This window comes from Sprattus sprattus (genome assembly GCF_963457725.1).
Source record: "Sprattus sprattus genome assembly, chromosome: 8".
In the NCBI taxonomy this organism is placed as follows: Eukaryota; Metazoa; Chordata; class Actinopteri; order Clupeiformes; family Clupeidae; genus Sprattus; species Sprattus sprattus.
Window position 1 is genome coordinate 18,239,521 of NC_137927.1, and position 18,485 is coordinate 18,258,005.

An 18,485-nucleotide genomic window follows, 5' to 3' on the forward strand; every position below is an offset into this window, starting at 1 on the left:
CGTAAAATAACAGAAAATTACTGTACCGTAAAAAAACGGTTTTTTTCCGGCAGCTGGGGTGCCAGAAAAATACCGTAAAATAACAGAAAATTACTGTACCGTAAAAATACGGTTATTTCCCGTAATTAAAATACAGTTTTTAGTTGTAATTTTACCAAGATTTTCCCTTATTTTCAGGTTTTTTAACATTAAATAACAACATTTTCACATTTTAAAACAATTAAATGACCTAGAAAAACGGTAAATAAACGTTGTATTACGAACATTATTCGTAATACAACATTTATTTTCCATTTTTCTAGGTCATTTAATTGTTTTAAAATGTGAAAATGTTGTAATTTAATGTTATTTTACGGTATTTTTTCTGGCGCCCCAGCTGCCAGAAAATTACCGTTTATTATAATTTTTAGTGTATAGTCACTTACCTGATCTTTCAGCCTTTGAGAATATGCCTCTCTCTATCACTTGTTCACACACTAAATCCATTTATTGGTCTCATAATTACAGAAATGTGCTGTTAAATTAAATTACCCATGAAGATGGTAGATTAACATTGTTATACGGGTAATAATGCTTACATTTACAGAAATGTGCTGTTATTAGTTGGTTTTAATGGCATTATTTGTTTAAAAATCCTGTATATAATTTTTTATGAGATGTAATATAATAGTATACAACAATAATTTGATTAATCTTTAAAAACTAGTTAAAAAAAATGAATATTTAAAGCACTTTCAACTTAAAAAAACTATACTCACCTAATAACACAATAATTATTTTAATTTTAAATGGTTTAAACCAGTTTTTGGCCAGTCGGAAAAGGGGCTTAAATGAATTGTGTTTGAACAAGACTAAGCTGAGAACAACTACAATTTCCCATTCTCTGTATTTTTATTCTGTATATATATATAAAAAAAAACTAACAGGTAACCATACAGCAACTGGTTCTGAAACAAACAAAAACAAATTCAACTGAATTGGAAATGAAAGAAAAAAAGTAAAAAAAAAAAACTAAACAAAAATCCACAGACTCTTGATATCTTCTAATATAATTTCCAACTCGACTGCAAATGTAAATGTTTTTTTTTTCAATAAGGCCCAATACATCAGCCCTTCATCTCCAAGTGGCATAGCAATCTTGTCACTTCTTGCGACGATCAGCTACTGCTGGGCAGCTCCGCTTGGGTGTCCAATGCACACAATGCTAGGCTGGTGGCCTCTCGATGAATCAGGATTCTCAAGCAATGATGAAATGCTCGTTCTAGGCTGTAACACAAAACGTTTGAATTACTACATTATTAAACCAGCATGGGGAGGAGACCACAACACAACATCAGGAGGTTCAGTGATGCAACCAATAAGTCATAAGACACAAACATACTTGCACAAAGTCCATGAGGTAGGAAATGGCTGATTTAACACTGCAGCGACTCCATCCAGCCCCTCGTCCTGATGGCATTGGTGGAAGAAGGTGTATGAGCATCTGAAGTGCTTTGAAGCAAAGCATGTCTACATGAAAATATTAGAATCCAAATTAGATATCTACCATTACACAAGGTTAAAGTGCATATGACACCTAAAAAAAAAAGGTAAACGGCATATAATTATCAAGACTATACATAAAACATAGTACTTTGAAGTCATGTGTAAACCCGATGATTGAAAAATTAGGTTTGTACACGATTTCAAAGTGTGGTTTTCGCGACGCTCTTCGGCAAGCAGTGCCGGCTTACCTGAAACCTGAAGTCTGTGGCAGAAAATTGCTCAAAATTGCTGAATTCTTCACCCTCCATCGATAGCTGTGTGGTGTGGGAACGAATGAAGTCTACCACCACTGACATCACAGGGTCACCTGGCAGTAGACCTCATTCGTTCCCACGCCACACAACTAGCGATGGAGGTTGAAGAATTCAGCAATTTTGAGCAATTTTCTGCAACAGACTCAAGCAGAGATGAGATTGAGGAAGACTTCGATCCGGATCAGTTTGTAAAGGTGATTGTGAGCATTGAGCCGTATCTGGAAGACGAGCCAGCAGAAGAGCCGAGTTCTGACAGTGATGACATAGAAGTTAGCTAGCCTCGCTGCTAATAAGTATAACGCCCCCCTCATTGAGGCAGATGTACCGTTTGCCTCCAGTCTCTTACAGTACCTTGCGTAAGTATTCACCCCCTTGGATGTTTTACCCTTTTATGGCTTTTATAAATCAGTCATGGTCAATATAAGTTTGCTTTTTGGACAAAAAAATTCACAAAATAGCTCTCTTTAATGTCAAAGTGAAAATATATTTCTACACAGTTATGTAAATTAAATACAAATATGTAATGAAAATAAGTGCTTGCATAAGTATTCACCCCCTTTATCACCCCCTTTGTATAGACTGACCTATTTCAACAGAGGTCCAGCCAATTGGTGCTAGAAGTCTCACAATTTGTGTAATGGGGGTCAGTGTGCAGTGAATGTGTCTCAAGTGATTGTAGTATAACGACACCTGTGTCTGGAAGGTCCATTCACTGGTCAGTATTCAGTAATCAGTATTACTGGCTATTGTTAAACCATTAAGACCCAAGATCACTCTAAGCAACTCAGAGAAAAGGTTGTTGAAAAGTATAAGTCAGGGGAAGGATACAAAAAAATGTCCAAGGCACTAAACATCCCCTGGAATTCTGTTAAATCCATCATCAAGAAATGGATGGATTGTGGCACATGTGTAAATCTGCCTAGATCAGGCCGTCCTCACAAACTGAGGGGCCGTTCAAGAAGGAGACTAGTAAGATAGGCCACCAATAGACCTATGACTACTCTGAAGAAGTTTCAAGCTTCAGCAGTTGAGATTGGAGAAACTCTGCATACCACCACTGTTGCCTTGGTTCTTCACCAATCTAAGCTTTATGGAAGAGAGCCACTGTTGAAAAAAAGGATCGACTACAGTTCGCCAAAAGGCATGTGGAAGTCTCCATGGTCAAGTGGAAGAAGGTTCTGTGGTTTGATGAGACCAAAGTGGAGCATTTTTTCAACAGTGGCTCTCTTCAATGAAGCTTTGATTGGTGAAGAACCAAGGCAACAGTGTTGGTATGCAGAGTCTCTCCCATACCAGCTGCTGAAGCTTGAAACTTCTTCAGAGTAGTCATAGGTGTCTTGGTGGCCTCTCTTACTAGTTTCCTTCTTGCATGGTCACTCAGTTTGTAAGGACGGCCTGATCTAGGCAGATTTACACATGTGCCATATTCCTTCCATTTCTTCATGATGGATTGAACAGAATTTCAGGGGATGTTAAGTGCCTTGGACATTTTTTTGTATCCTTCCCCTGACCTGTACTTTTCAATAACCTTTTCTCTGAGTTTCTTAGGGTGATCTGTGGTCTTCATGTTGTAACAGTAGCCAGGAATACTGATTACTGAATACTGACCAGTGAATAGACCTTCCAGACACAGGTGTCGTTATACTACAATCACTTGAGACACATTTACTGCACACTGATCCCCATATCACTAATTGTGAGACTTCTAGCACCAATTGGCTGGACCTCTGTTGAATTAGGTCAGTCTATATAAAGGGGGTGATAAAGGGGGTGAATACTTATGCAATCACTTATTTTCATTACATATTTGTATTTAATTTACATGACTGTGTAGAAATATATTTTCACTTTGACATTAAAGAGAGCTATTTTGTGAATTTTTTTGTCCAAAAAGCCAACTTATATTGACCATGACTGATTTATAAAAGCCATAAAAGGGTAAAACATCCAAGGGGGTGAATACTTACGCAAGGTACTGTAGCTCTTTCACAGCTGTTGTTTGTTAGGTCAGCCATTCTAAATACGTGAAATACATTCCCTATTTAATGGAAAGAGAGCAATGCTTCCAGCATTACTTCACAGCAAATTACTTTAGTTGTCATTTCAAGCTTGCTGGAGAAGGCACTCTTGTGCGACACACATTCTGCACCCACTTCTCGCGTACTTCCTCGTCTTTTGGAAATTTGAAAAGGCTAAAAGAATGGGAACTGACGTTCGAGCAATATGCTGCAACACACCGTGAAGGCATATTTACAACTGAGAAAATAGCCGGTGGCTCCCTGAGAAAATGTGTTTTCTGTCAGGAAAAATGGCGACCAAGTGCAACAGAGTACCTCCGTTTAAGTAATTTAAGTTTTTTAACGCAGGGTGGTAGTGAGTCGCTTGGGAAGTCGGTAGCTCAGTGGCGCTGCATTCAAATGATGATTTTAACAAGTCAAATGTGTATATTTTTCCTCAACATATATATATCGATTGTGAAATACCACCTTCGTTCTATTTATTAAAAAAAAATAGTATTGAGGTGTCATATGCACTTTAAGTTATCTTGAACAATTAAACTGGCTTCAGTTATTATCCATTGCATAAAAGTTATAAGTGCATTTCCCCCCTATCTTTCTGAATGCGAACCAACATACCATCACTGTTGTTCCTGGTGGTTGAAGGATTTTCCAGATCCTCAGACAACTCCAACGCAGCAACCTTCATTAGCTTAGGGATGATGTTCATCTGCCATTTGCGAAGGAAAAGATCAGCTTTCCCCTCAAACTGGCTATCGAAGTCAAACTAAGATGTACAAAGATAAATATTCCATCCAATTTATTCATTTGAATTTACAGGCTATATTTACTGAGATATTGGGGGGGGGGGGGGTGGGGGTGTAAGTGTTCCTTTTCATGGGTTGAAGGTAGAGAGTGGACATGAGGCATCAGTCGATAATACCAAAAATACAATGGCCCTTATTTCTGAAACAATAAACATTTGGTACATCAGTAAAATGTGGGGTGGGAAGGTAACACTTACATATCCCTCATTGTGTTCCTGGATTTTGACACTCAATTTAGGAAACGTGGTGACAACATTCTTGTCAAGACGCACCTTGTCATCACTGGATGGGTAACTGAAAATAACAGACAGCATCAACCAAACCATTTCTAAACACACATTGAAGAGTTCAGAAGTCCACCTGACCTTTTTTGTGGTAAATTGGAAAAAACACAGCTGGCATGATTATCGTATAGTAGGCACTGAGAATATTTCCCTTTATATCATACCTAAATTTTTAAGTTTTTGCACCTGAACTCTTCAATTAGAAACATGTATTGCCATCAGTTATACTCACACTTCACATGTATTGACTAAAATATTAATTTTAAGTATGAGATATATAAGAACAACTTCCACTCCACTGTCAATACTTTTGAATCTCACACTTTGACAGTGTCGTCAACTTACAATTCTCATCTCTCCTCAAGATTGCTGACAGCAACCCTCACAAGTAGCACCCTGTTTTTTGTGCATATGGTACCAGATTTCTCATATTCTGTGAGTATGTTTGGAGCTTTTGATTGAATTAGTACTTTGAGTACTCCAATCCACTGTCGTCCAGCCTGTCATGGGAAGGTAGAAAATGTGTCTGTCTTGGCAGGGGAGGAGGCTGGAGAAAAACACAAACCAATACAAAAATGTATGAGCCATTGGTGCAGTTTAAAATCCCTAAACAAACATTTAAAACACATATTTTCAACAGGACTGCACAATTACTTAAAAAATTAGCAACAACTATTCAACCAAAGTTTTCTTATCTTACAGACTTACCGGACATATCAGTTGAATTTCTGCATCCGCTAGCTCAGAACCCGACCAGAAAAAAACAACTGAAATGTATCAAGTTCGTTGATGTCTGTGTTACGATCTGTATCAATAAACTCATTGAAGTCGGCATTATACATGAGAAATCAATCTATATATACACTTCAGAAGGTAGGCCATCTTGAGATTTTCATTCATCAAGTAATTCCTTCGCAGGTGGTAAACTATCTTGCAGATCTCTCTGCCATCTAGGTAGATAGATGCCAGTATTTTTTTTAAAGCTAGCCTCCATTTGCTGATAAAGAGAAGAAAAACAAGGTTTTAGTCATTATTCACTACAGTAAAAAAAACAAAAAAAAAACAGACAGCCACTTCTACCATTGCCATTGTTTTGCTAGCTTATCAAACCATGTAGCAAAATTAGATTGATAGATAGTGCCGTATTTGAGTAATTAAATCTTACCGAACTGTGTTTTATTTGAACCGTTCAAGGCCGGTTACTCTGTTGTAGAATTGAACAGAAAAAGAAAATGTAACAGGTCAGGAACAGACAATACAATGACCAATACTCAAGCTATGCATTCAAGTTCACAGGAGATTGCTCCCGATTCCATTGTGCCTTGTCTGTGGGGGGGAACTCGAACAAACTAAACTTAAAAGGCATTTCACAACCAAACAACACAATAACATGTAATGCTGGTGTGCCGTGAGACTTTTTTCCCCATAGAATACATAGATTGTGCTTCGAGAGAAAAGGGTTTGGGGAAAACTGATTTACACCACTGGCGTTGCCCCTGCTCTATGGTTATAATATAAAATGGAGCAAACTAGCCAACACGATATGCTAAATAGCTAGCCTTAAAGCTATGGCAAAAGAGTATCTATGATATGTGCTTAAAAGAGCCTTCGTCATTAGAAAACGCAATATGTTACTAGCCAGGTTTTTACTTTCTCTCACTCTGCATGTTTTCAATAGCAAATACAAAATGCCAACCAATTTTACAGATTAAATTATCCAGGTTGGCTAGCTAGCTAACTTGAACTGTACATGTTACCTTAGCTAGCTACTATGGCTTACATTACCTAACGACTACAAACTGAAGGTTGTTAGTGCAAGCTAGCTAGTCAAAGTAAGCCAGAGCCTCATATGGTGTTGGCTACACTCACATTACGGCCCCCAATCAGCACACCAACATGACAGCACGACAACCTATACACAATGAGCCTTTCATCGTCAAATACAATGCCAGGGTATTAAGCTTTTTATTTTTGAGAACTCAATTAAAGTACAAAGACATTTACCTTTAGTCTTCTGCTGTCGTGTGTCTTGTCAGTGTTGAAACTCCGTGGTAACCAGTGCAAGAATGTTCTATTTGGGCGCGCGCAGACCCTACATCGGCCTCAATGCGGGAGGGGTATGAGAGCATAGACATAACACATGTATATGTCTATGTATGAGAGCATAATCTGTATGCTAACGGTATACTTTTAGCAGAGAGGCTAGCTAGCTTAAGCTACTATGGTTCTTAATGGGGTTTTGGTCTACGCAAAATCAGCAACCTAAAATAATATTTGAGAGCCTTAGTTAAAACCACCAATACTGTGCACCATCCGTGTTGCACATAAACAACTAACCGAGTCAATGTAGACGTATAAAAAGTCGTGTAGATAGCTTAATTCACATCAAATATTTCCCACTAACAGGCTACACGCCGCCATCTTTGTTCAGTTTCGATATTTTTGAGTGACTCACTCTCAACCAATCAGAATGCTTGATTTCATCTACCCGTGTTACAACAGTAAATATACGTATTTCTAATGGGTTTTTTCTGTGTAAAACAACAGAAATATTCTGTGTTTTTACATTTACAGTGATTTCATGTTATTTTACATTTGTCATGTAAAATCACAGTTTCTTTTTGTAAAATGAATGGTATTTTAAAAATACAGAAAAAAACTGTAAAAAAAAACAGTAAAATTCTGTTTTATTACATTTTTTTTTTACAGTGTAGTGTTTACTTAAAAAATAACATGGATCTGTGCTTGACCTTGGAGTGTTTTAAAACAACCTTTTTGCCAAGCATCAATGAAATGCTGGCTCTTCTGCTCTGCTACAGCCAGCAGGGGAGGACGAGTCAGTCATCCATGGACAATGGATGACCAGTGCGCATCTTAATCCCTCACATGGAAGTATTTTAATGCAACAATAATCACAACTTCACATAATTATAACTAGTGAAGTCATTACTGTGACACAACATACACTGTTGGAACAGCACTCGGTTAGTGTTTAAGGTTAGGCCACAATGTCAGCAATATAGACACACCATCTGTTTCCACTCTCCCTCCCTGGGCACTTGTCACGGTCTTACCTTTAAAAATAATAATCACTCTGACTTTGTCCAAACAGTCTTACTTCCAAATAGCTCACAATATCTTGTGGTTGATTGTCAGGTGAGAGTCAGGAGCAGAGAGCAGGCAGGGTTCATGTCCTCTATCAGTACCTTATCCATCTTTCCCTGTGTCCCACACAGCGCTTCCTGCTCAGTACCTCATCAGCCCACCAGGGCCCAACCGCAAAAATGTGATATGAAGAGAGGGGAGACATCCCCAGGGGATATGACCTCATTATTAGGAAATGAAAGTGGCAGTGAGAGAGGGAGAAAGAATGGCACATGAGTCACAACGAGAACAGAGGACGAGGAACAGATGTTATCCAGGTAGTCTATTCATGCCACTGTGATGAACTCTAAAACTATATCCTTATTATATAGTAACAGGTTATGTCAACATCATTTTATAATGCAATAATAATCTAAAGTGAGAGCAGTGGTAATTATGAAAAACACACTGATTGACTAAAATGCAAATTTTGTTTATTGCACGTTTCAGCAAATCATAACTGATTAGATTCCCAGTAATAATATTTTAAGGTAAGTACCTCTCAATGTTTAGAGGAGTAGACTGTTCTGAAGGAAAAACTATAGACCCATAAGAAATAATATTCTTTACTATGGATTCACAGTCTATAGGCACATTCTTTCAAACACTGTGATTGATTGATGGAGTCTGTATGCTGTGAGACATGTCCTTAACAGCAAGTCTAGTATATTGGAGACATATTGTGCACGTACACATCCGTGTTACGTGAATGCAAACTTAGACACAGCACTTTATGTTTAAAAAGCAGTACCACAAACAGGAACATTTTGAGACAATTGTATGAAAATTGTGTTTAAAAAGGACCTCATAGCTATATGGCAACTGTGTTTTAAGATAATTAGTCTGACAATTTTTTTTTTTTACCACAGCCTTATCCATCACTTTCATATACACTGAGTCAAAGTCAGTTTTATTTGGCACACATGACACACAGCAACACACACATGCATTGTAGGGTGGCGACACAGGACACACACATACACACAAACACTCCTGCTGCAGTTAATTTTTCCTCTGAATTTTCCAATCCTGGACTGTCCTTCCTCCAGGGCAGCCAGGAGCAGTGGGCAGCCTTTATTGCGCCTGGGGACCAAGTCAAGTGATCCGTCCGTCTTGGTCATGGACGGAGAGGAGAGTGTTCTGTTTTTCTGCATGTTTTTCTGTTGGGGTTCTTAGTGGAGGAAACCCCTTGCAAAAACGGGGAGAACATGCAAACTCCACACAGAAAGGCCCTGGAGATAGCCCACCTGAGCACTGAAGGCCTGGGGAGAACCTGCCCCCAGTACCAACAACAGCGCCACATGAACCCAGGACCTTCTTGCTGTGAGGCGGCAGTGCAAGCACCTGAGCCACCGTGCCACACACATTGAACCAGATACAGTGATATTCCTTACCTACCTACTAATAGTAAACAACAGGCAAACAATCTGATTGTCTGAAAAGCATTCTTGTTGTATTCCATAACATCTTCGATTTCTCACCTGCCAGTGCATACCCAAAAGAGGTTTCTGGGTTTCAAAACGTAATACAGTAACAATATACAGCGCCATAAAATAGGTTTGTCATAGCTTGACACATTGAAACATCCCACTAAAAAAAGTCAAACCAAGTCAAGTTTCTAACGCTCTATTGCATAAATCAATCCAATGTTGCCCTGGCAGAATTAGGGCTCTTGCTTATCCCCTCTGCTTCCAATTACACGCCCTATCGCCACTCCATGCGCCCCCAGTGCCTTCCGAGGGAATGGTGGGGCTTGATTTTTAGCAGGCTATGCTGATGGACAGGTTCCCACCGACTAAGAGGCTACATTGGCATACAGCCCTCTCCTCTCTGTGCTGTGCTCACAAAGTAATCCTCGCCTGCCATCATCAATCAATTCATCCCATTCCTCTCTTGGATCTGGTGCCCAAGTACGTGACTGTTGAAGAACACAAAGCAATTCTCCTGTCTTGTGCTGAACTGATATATAAAGTGCCTTTTTAAATGAATGAGGACAGACAGTTGTGCTCACTCTCCTTAAGTCTTGGTGCAATGGAGGTGCACAAAAGTATCTGTTTTGGTTTTGCAGTCCTGTATTGAAAATCTGCTGAATAACTGCCTTAAGGGCCCGCCGGGTGTCTTGTTCGGGCCTGGGGACAAGATGATTTCCAAAAGCCCATAACCCTTTGGTCAACATGTAGGCTAAGCCATTTCTATACCTAAAAGATATTTTGAAAAAGTAGACAAATAGAACCAGAGGCCTTCACTCAGTGGGTTTCTGTGAAGAAGAGGAAAGGTGGGCTACTTCATTATTCTCTGACAGGAGATGACCTGCTTGCTTGTTAATAAGTAGCCTATCATTAAGCAAAATAGTAAGTTGGGTTTTACCAGTGGCCTACATTCTGCATTTCTTCAACATATTGACCAGACTGGTTTTTCTTTTCCTAATACAATTTAACAAAGCACCATTTGACCATCATAAACAATACAAAATAAATTAAGTAGCCTTGGCAATGTCATAATATTCATCCGCAAATAGCTGAGAAAAACTGACATACAATAGCAAAACAAAACACCTTACAGACAGGATAATCTATTCGAACAAGCAGGCTTTTGCTTACTGAAGCTTACTGTGTGGAGCCTTTTCTGGTGAGAGGAATCACTGGAGAGCTGATATGTAGCCTGTAGTAATCTATGTTGGCGTCAAAATCTTTAACCCCTACAGTGCTTTTGACCAACTTCTAGTCTTTTTGACATGAATTTATGTTCAGGACTGGTTTATGAGAGAGGCTACCTCGGAGCACCGCCTCCGTTGTAGAATCCCACCCACCTCAGACTTCCACTGCTCTAGTGTTCTCTTCCCTGAGAAAATTCCTGTAGGAAGACCGACGAGGGACCACATTTGGGCACTGTTTTCAGTAAGGGTGAAAATAACGACACATGAAGAACTAGCGATAAGTAATTTCAAGGCATCTTTAAGGTGGGTGCTAAGTATGAGTTTCATTCAGTTGCATGTTGATATAGTGGTTGATGTAAGCTACAACTGGATCAGCTAGCTTGGTTGAATCCTTCACTCGCATGCTAACGTTACTCCGAAGGTGTCGAATGACATTCAACACGGTAGAATTTTGCAAGAATGCACATTAGCATGATCGATACAACAGTACCTCTTTTACAATTAACATATATTTTATTTGCCTTTTTGAGTGTTACTCGTTTTTTATCATGAACACGACGGCTGGCGTATTCCTTTGTGCACTATTTCTCTTGGACATGTAGAAAGTTTATAAGCTGAGGGCGAACGACACTAAACGTTAGCTGGTCTAACGCTCCTGGAGTAACGTTACGGCGTATCTGACTTCAACCAACTATTGACTTACTCAGATGTAACGCTTGATAGCTTGTGTTTTCTGTTGCTGACTCAGATTGGAGTCTGTTTCAATTAATTCCATGGCGTGAAATGCATTCTCTTTATAGTCAATAGCTACTATTCTTACACAATGATTTGACTCAAGAGACAGAATCAGTTCATAACGCATTCCGAAGGTAGGCTAGTTCCTAATGCTGTCTTAAATAGTTTGGGGAATCTAATGAATAAGCCCGAAGTTGGTGGAAAAACTTAATTTGCACCCAATTAAGTAAGCAATGGATAATTGAGTTCGTCCATCATATAAAATGCTCTAAAGGTGCACGAAGGCTATGTGGAAATGTCATCCTCACTAGACATTTAAGGTATTTCCCTCAACGCAGTGTTACTACTCAAAGTAAAAAGTGAGGAATATTATTAATCATTTGTACTGAAGTCTATCTACTGTGTTGTATCAGTACTGACTTATGTCCAATAGCATGTAGACTTGTTGATGTAGTGATATTTAGGGAAATGTCTGAAAGACATAAACCATTGTCTAAACATGTGATTTGCCTGCTTAACCTCCTCCTCTCCTTCCCCATGAGATTGGATCAAAATCTGTTTCTCATTTTTTGCCTCTGCTCTTCCTTCAAGTATTTTTGAATGCTTTCCGGGCTGTGTTCTCCCATGCTCCCAATTGCTCTGTCTAGCTGACTGTATTTTATTCATTTGAAAGCTCACTTATCCACTGGTGCCCTCCATCAGCTCGTACAGATTAAACCCGCTCATAACATCGCTTTAATAGATAGAGTGGCCGTGACAGAGGAAGAGCATCAGCTTCAGAAAGGCTGAACATCTGTTTTCCTCCAGCCTGAGCAGGGTTGTCCCTCTCGTCGCTTTTTTTTCTTTACACCCAGCCATAAAACAGCAGAGAAAAAAAGTGCCATGGTTGCGCTGCACATCACACAGTGTTAGTGGAGGGTCAGGCCAGTTTCATTAAGGCCCCAGCCAGCCTCACATTTTCCACCCTCGGAATAGAAAGCTCCGCGGCTTGCCGCTGAACACTCTTCCACGATAAATCCCATAATAACCACCAGGGGAGGTTCCTCTCTGATTTACAGTCATCCCAGGATATTGGTTCAAACGCACACAGGAAAACATCGCTGTGAGCCTGTTAAAGTGAGGTCTGGGAACAGGAGATTTCAGTGAATGGAGGGGAGAGAATAGAAAGAAACAAGAGAATGGTTTAGGTTTGGAGACTTTCCCAATGATCCACTTAATTGATCCAAATTATTTTTCAAATCAGCACTTTATATGGTGTATGGTATTTTGTAAGAGATTTCTTTTTCATGTGCCGTGGATCAAGTATACAAAGGAAATTGCTAGCACTGCTCTGATAAATTATTGCACATGACTAGGGCTGTGCTAAAAATGAATCCAAATTCTGTAAGCATATTTTTTAAATTATGGCTCTTCATGGTCTAGTTTCATCCCAGACTTAACCTGCAGGCTGCTGTTGCCTGTGTGTTGTTTGAAAGAACCAACTAACTGAGCAGAAAGCTCTTGGTTTCTTATTTATGGGCGAAAAAAACAACATCCTGATATCTACAAGTCTGGGACTCTTAGCTTTGCATTGCTATTTGCTGAGAAATAGGGAATTACTTTGTATGTCCTGGAACATTTCTTGGGTCAATTATTATGGCAACAGGTGTGTAGTAATGGGTATCAATGAATGTCATGTTAATTTCTTGTCTTCCTGGTCACACATGATGAATTATCACCTTGTCAGATTTGCTGGTGCATGTCTTCCTGCAGTCTGGAGGTCAAAGCTGCCCCCCAAACCCCAACTCCCTCCTCATTCTCTGGCCAGTTGGCTGCCTGGCAGATGGTCGGCTTTTTTGGCCGCTTGTCACTCCCCCACTTGTTCCCTCTCAATGCTAAACCACCATCACGAGGGAATGGACTTCACCCAACCCCTACCTGAAACATGTCGACAGACTGAAGAATAGGAGACATGCCCCTCAGTTCAGCCCCAGGTTCTGTTTGCAATCTTTCTTTTGTGCTTGGCCACATTAGGCGAGTCACTTGTGTGTGTTACATGTGCATGCAAGTCAGTGAGAGTGTGTGTGGTTGCCATGACGACTCCATATTTTCAGAGGGATCCAACCCATCTGCTTGCTAGCTGCGTGCACCCCTCCTGTCTGTCTTCGCCAGTTATGTGTGTGTGTGTGTGTGTGTGTGTGTGTGTGTGTGTGTGTGTGTGTGTGTGTGTGTGTGTGTGTGTGTGTGTGTGTGTGTGTGTGTGTGTGTGTGGTGCTCATGTGTGTATGTAGGCTATGCCTCTGGCGGTGCGGGAAGGCTGTCCTTTGTTTCTCTTCCTGTGTATAGTATCAACATCCTGCACACTCCTTAATCAAGCCACATTTTTGCACAGTGTAGGTAAATATAGAACAGTGGGATATTCTCTATCAGGAGATCTCTCTCATGGAGTGTTTCTTTTCGCCTAGAAGAAATCTCTGGTGGTAGGCCTGCATGCCAAATTGACAGTGTACCTACAATCAGTCGGGCCAAATGCATTCCTTGCTGCCACACCCAGCACTTAAATCACTTGCTCTGTTTGCTCATTCTTTAGTCCTCTCTCTTTCCCTCCTCCTTTTTTTGCACATGTGCACCTCTTTTTTCCTCTCTTGTGTGTCCTCCCATCCGTCACTTACAGTTTTCTCTCCAAACATACCCCTGCATAATCTATTTGGTCATCTTTCTTTTTTATCTTTCCTCAGTCACAAATATTTCTCCACTGTTTTAAGTCTGGCAATTTGTCTCTCTCTTGCCTCTCTTGATCTCTCTCTCTCTCTCTCTCTCTCTCTCACACACACACACAGACAGACACACATACACACATACACACACACCCGTCACACTCTACATCCTAATCAGTTTTGAAGGATTTAGAACTTGCTGCCCATGACTGATACAGCCTATGTTCTGGGCAGCCCCAGTCTCTCGTTGAGTAATCAGTCAGTGGCAGCGGGCGAGGAGACGCAGCCTCTTCCGCTCTGTGAAGTCCAAGTAGGCGGTGAGAACGCTGAGACCATCAGCTCAGAGAGAGAGACAGAGTTCCCAGCTTTAATCTTGCAGGCTGGCCTGATTTCCATTTCTGCTCAGCCCTTCTCACCTCCCAGCATGATCATCTGAAGCATGATGAAAGCTCTTTGGTGCTCATCAGAATTTAGCCCAATTCACTTTTTGCATTGTGCAGCAGCGGTTTTTGTCATACAAAATGCCTCAAATTTACTACTCCAGGACACGGGAAATTACACACAGGCCAACAGACCTGAACACTGGTTCAAGCTTTAACCATAGTAAATTCTCAGTTTTATAGGGTCTGTGGATGGGAGAATAGATTAATCTTGACTGAGGCTCTGCTGTCACGATGGTTTTCCCATGATGAAAGTCTGGTTCACTGAATCTATTGCAGTCACGGCCAAGCCAACATTCGCAGGTGTTGGGTCAAGGGCAGGGCAGTGGGTCATGAGTATTTTTGGAAATCAAAAGACATTAAATGTGTTTTCAGTAGCTGGGGTCAGCACTATAATCCAAGCCAGGCTTGAAATTTGCAGGTGGACAGAATAAGAGAGACAAAGTGAGCCTGTCAAAGTCAAGATCTTACATGCACCGTTTCACATTCAAAATTATGGATCCAAAAAAGCAGTGCAGAAAACGAGTGATATATTGTTCGGTAATCATTCTTTTTTAATATCCCATTCATGGCAGAGAGGTTTACGGTATGTACAGCACAGAAGTGAAGGGTAACATTTACAGCCGCATATTCAATTTACCATGGAAAGGGACATCATTATAATTGAGCCAGGAAGAGCGCACATGTCCCAATCAAAGAACGCAAAACCCAATCTGCTCATCCTAAAACACAAGACACAACCTATTTAGGATTATGGATAACAATGAAGCCGATAGCGGCCGTCATTCTTATTCGTCAGATTGCCTGTCAATCAAACACCCGGCCAAAGGTCAGTTAGTGTTACATTTCAAAGCTCCACAGCTTTTAACATTGTTCTCTCTGTTCTGGATCTGTGACCTTGACATCATGGTTACACTTCGGAGCCAGTATATTTGATTTAAATCCATAACCATATAACAAGATTTGAAGTTGGTTAATAATCAGAGTTAATAACATTGTGCTGGCTAACTGGTTGAGGGATCTGTGGATGGTACTCAATGAGAACAGCTCCAGAAGTGCTCAGATATGAGATTATATTGTGTCATGGAGACTCCTGTGTTCTCTCCGTCTCCATCAGCAAGCTCAGCAGAAGGGCTTGCCTGGGTTTTTTTTTTTTTTTTTTTTTTACATCCTCAATCTCTCCCTCCTCTTGCTCTCTCCCTTTAGCCTGTCAGCTTAATTGGTATTTAACCAATTAAAGTTCTTTTCTTCCCCTTTAGTTGTCATCACGCTTATGGCTAGAAAGTTGGCAGCTTTTGACCCAGCCAGTGAAAAGTTTCAATCCTTTAATCAGCGAGTCAGTAAATGAGACATAGTACTTGAGTATGCCAGCATTCCAAAAGAACAAAGCTAGGATTGAAAGGAGAGGGAAAAGTGTTGTGTTTGACCCGGCCATTCATCCCCCCCTGCCATGAGGACTGTGGATAACTTATGGTTGCTGCTGGTTGCAGCCCCAGCTGTTACCCGACAGATCCCTGGGATGATTATGAGAAATGTAGACGACTTTGAGTATTTGCCAAGGCCCTGTCCATTGAGCTCTGACGAGGCTATGATGAATGAATTCAGGAGGAGGAATAAAATGCTAAAGCAAGCTGACAGTTTTGTAGCACTGTGGTATTTAGCATCTCTTTCCTTAGCAAATACCTGGCTTTGTGTTTTTTTTTTTTTTTTTACATGACCGATGGAATGGTTTTTTTTTGTCCAAATTCCCTGCAGGCCAATGCACTGCTGATGGAACATGGCTATCAAAATATCTTGCTGCCATTCCACTCACAAAGCCAAGGAATGGTGTGCAGTTTATTTTATTTTATTTTTTTATTTTGTCTGTTTAATCTGTGTGTGTGTGTGTGTGTGTGTGTGTGTGTGTGTGTTGGAAGTAAACAATAGCAGTAGGTGGGTCTCTTTAAACCGATTTCTTAACATTCGTAGTGAGGTTCTCACTACATACCGCCCTGCATAGCTGGTGGGTGATTTGCTGCTTTAAATAATAGGGCTAATTATTCAAAGTACCGATGGAGGTTTTCTTCTGGACCCTGGGGTGAGCGATCGTGTTACATCACCATAGGCCTGTAAGTAGTCTGCCAGATGTGACCATTGGATGAAGTGAATGAAGCCTAGCAGGGCCATGTGGCTTTGGTAGGAAAGGCTGTGGCACCCACTTCTAGGCTGCTGGGTAAAAAAGCTGCCCACTTCCCTGAGGCCACAAGCCCCTAGAAAGCAAAATGGTGTGCAGGGAGCAGTGGGGAGGAAGACCAGGCTTCTTTCCATTAAATGGACTCAAGCGTTTCTTGATAGACTAATGGACTCCAGATGGTGTAGGCTAAATGTGTGTACGTGTGTTTATATGTCTGAATGTGTGTGTGTGTGTGTGTGTGTGTGTGTGTATGTTGGTGATGGACATTTCTAGCAAAAAATACAATTTGATAATCGCTGGGAACTATTCAACTGTTATCCTACATTTTTCTGCACCCCCCCACCCCGCACAGGCACACATCATTCCTTTCAAATCTCACGTTTTATCCATAAGACTAATTCAAATCCAAAATATCACTACGCAGATTAGACTGTCATGTTAGCGATGTGCAGCTGACTATGTCTGTGTAGCAGTAACAGTTACGATGCAAACACGTAAGAATATGCATGCACATATTGTCTTTTTGTGTGTGTGTATGTGTGTGTGTGTGTGGGGGGGGGGGGGGGCGCAGCAGTGGGACTGGCTCATACAATTTTGATCATTGGATTTCAGTTGTGTTAACTTCACAGGTATGACACACACACAAAAGAGAGAGAGGGGGAGATTCACGCTTTAGCCGGCAGAGTTGGCACTGCACCTCATTTTCGTTAATGGCAATGGAGTGCCACACAGAACTTTTTGACGGCTGTTGTAATCTTCTCCTGTTTGTACACCACACGTTTTACCGGCACTTAGTAGTAACACATTTTTTATTCTGTTGTGTAATGGTGGTTGGCAAACAGCTTTTAGGTTGAGTTACGGGGATTTGCCTTAATCAGGAAATATTTGGCACCCATGCATGCACACATACACACAAACTACTAATAATATAAGAGCTCATAAAAGATGGAATTTGCCTTTAGTATCATCCCATTTTACTGCTGAGGGTAGATGAGAAAACCATTGGCACTGGTATCAGATAAAAAGGCTCAAATGATTTAAGGGGTGTTCTTGGAAGGGATGGATGCCTATAGGTGCAGTCATTCAACGGCCTGCTGGTGGCTTACTAATTTCTCATCATAAGTCAGCAGGGTGCAGTGTCTTTTGGTCTTTTCAAGACTCACACTGTCTGACACGCTTTCAAGAGCAAATCAGATACCCACTGACTGGAATCTCTTTTTCCAAATGTCCTCCCTCTTTGAAAGATAGAGTGTTCATGAAGTGTGAATTAATCATATTTTTCAAGGTTTCCTGAAAATAGCGATCATTTTAGCAGACGTGGCCTACTTGGTCAGCCTTCCTAAAGTGGAAGTATTTTTTCTTCTTGATTAACTATGGGTGTGCCGCTGAAACCCTTCCCTCAGGGTGTGCCGCTGAAACCCTTCCCTCAGGGAGTGCGTATCATAACGTCTGATCCCTTGGGGTTTTTAGCCCCCTGTTGGCTTATTAGCAGACAGATTTAGGGGGCTTTAATGCTCAATTACCCAGGCCTTAAAGCTGCTGCTGCTGATTGCTCATAATTCCAGCGTAACGGCTCCACAAACTCTGCCGTTACTCCCCCACCTCCCTCTCATGTCCTGGGGTCGACTGAAAGTCCCGCAGTCTTCATATTCAAAGAGCCGGATCTTGAGTTAGGGCTGCTGACAGGTAGCACACTCAGTACAGTTTAATACAGCTCTGTACTATAATTAATTC

At 40.8% G+C, this 18,485-nt stretch overlaps 1 long non-coding RNA gene across 1 annotated transcript; it reads right to left on the reverse strand.

Annotated features, from left to right (window-relative positions):
- Positions 1 to 1,071: 1,071 nt before the first annotated feature.
- LOC308369132 lies at positions 1,072 to 4,558 on the reverse strand. The gene is made up of 3 exons (XR_013968745.1): positions 4,436 to 4,558; positions 1,382 to 1,509; positions 1,072 to 1,266 (listed from the first exon to the last, which is right to left on the reverse strand). It is a non-coding gene; the product is annotated as an uncharacterized lncRNA (long non-coding RNA).
- Positions 4,559 to 18,485: the final 13,927 nt, after the last annotated feature.